General features: G+C 44.4%; 1 pseudogene; it reads left to right on the top strand.

Annotated features, from left to right (window-relative positions):
* The first annotated feature begins 388 nt into the window (after positions 1–388).
* LOC126204584 (5S ribosomal RNA) lies at positions 389–506 on the top strand (annotated as a pseudogene).
* The last annotated feature ends 742 nt before the right edge of the window (positions 507–1,248 follow it).

The following is a 1,248-nucleotide window of genomic DNA, read 5'->3' as shown; positions in this document are numbered from 1 at the left end:
TTACAACTTGTAGCAGTCTGTTGAAGAGCGGCGGCCGGAGTGGCCGAGCGTTTCTAGGCGCTACAGTCTGGAACCGCGCGACCGCTACGGTCGCAGGTTCGAATCCTGCCTCGGGCATGGATGTGTGTGATGTCCTTAGGTTAGTTAGGTTTACGTAGTTCGAAGTGTAGGGGACTGATGACCTCAGATGTTAAGTCCCATAGTGCTCAGAGCCATTTGAACCATTTTTTTTGTTGAAGAGCGTGAAAATTGCTTTTAAATTTTCTGCCTGTGACAGTACAACCAATCAAAAAGAAATCCAGGATGGGTGCAATGCCTTAGATTTAAAAAGTGGTCTCATGACGATTCCACCACAAGAAACATTAGTTTTCCTATGCACAAATTTCAAGGCAACGGCCTTGCCGCAGTGGCTACACCGGTTCCCGTGAGATCACCGAAGTTAATCGCTGTCGGTCGTGGCCGGCACTTGGATGGGTGACCGTCTGGGCCTCCTTGCGCTGTTGCCATTTTTCGGGGTGCACTCAGCCTCGTGATGCCAATTTAGGCCGAATAGTAGCGGATTCGGTCAAGAATACCATCATAACAACCGGGAGAGCGGTGTGCTGACCCCAAGCCCCTCCTATCCGCATCCTCCACTGAGGATGACACGGCGGTCGGATGGTCCCGGTAGGCCCCTCGTGGCCTGAAGACGGAGTGGTGTATATATATATATATATATAAAATATATTGCAACTCGGATAATGAGAATCAACAGGCTTCTCATTGACATTCAAACTCTTGAGTAGGCCATATTATGCTAACAGGTGGAAGTTCGCCAAAAAATTTGTTTACTGCTGTTAAAATTGTTGTATTTCACCGTATTAATTGATGTAAGCAAGACTGTAATTCTGTTTACTACTAGCGAAACATATTTTGAAGCGCTCAAAGGTGAGCTCTGTTTACACGTTATTGTGTTATCTGATAAACGTGGATAATAAGTGCGTAAACCTGCCCCACACCAGGGTCGCGTTTACACACTCGAGTTGAGCCTATATAAAATTATTTTACTCTTAAATATTATGTTCAATTAGAAGTGTATACACTACTTTATATGGCCTTAACCACTTTGTTCAAGAATCATAAAAGAAGGTTGTATACATGGAAGAAGCCTGGAGATACTGACAGGTTTCAGATAGATTACATAATGGTAAGACAGAGATTTAGGAACCAGGTTTTAAATTGTAAGACATTTCCAGGGGCAGATGTGGA

The sequence above is a fragment of the Schistocerca nitens genome, chromosome 9 (genome assembly GCF_023898315.1).
Source record: "Schistocerca nitens isolate TAMUIC-IGC-003100 chromosome 9, iqSchNite1.1, whole genome shotgun sequence".
NCBI lineage: Eukaryota > Metazoa > Arthropoda > Insecta > Orthoptera > Acrididae > Schistocerca > Schistocerca nitens.
Note: the sequence above shows the minus strand (reverse complement) of the source record. Positions and strands in the feature narration are given on the sequence as shown.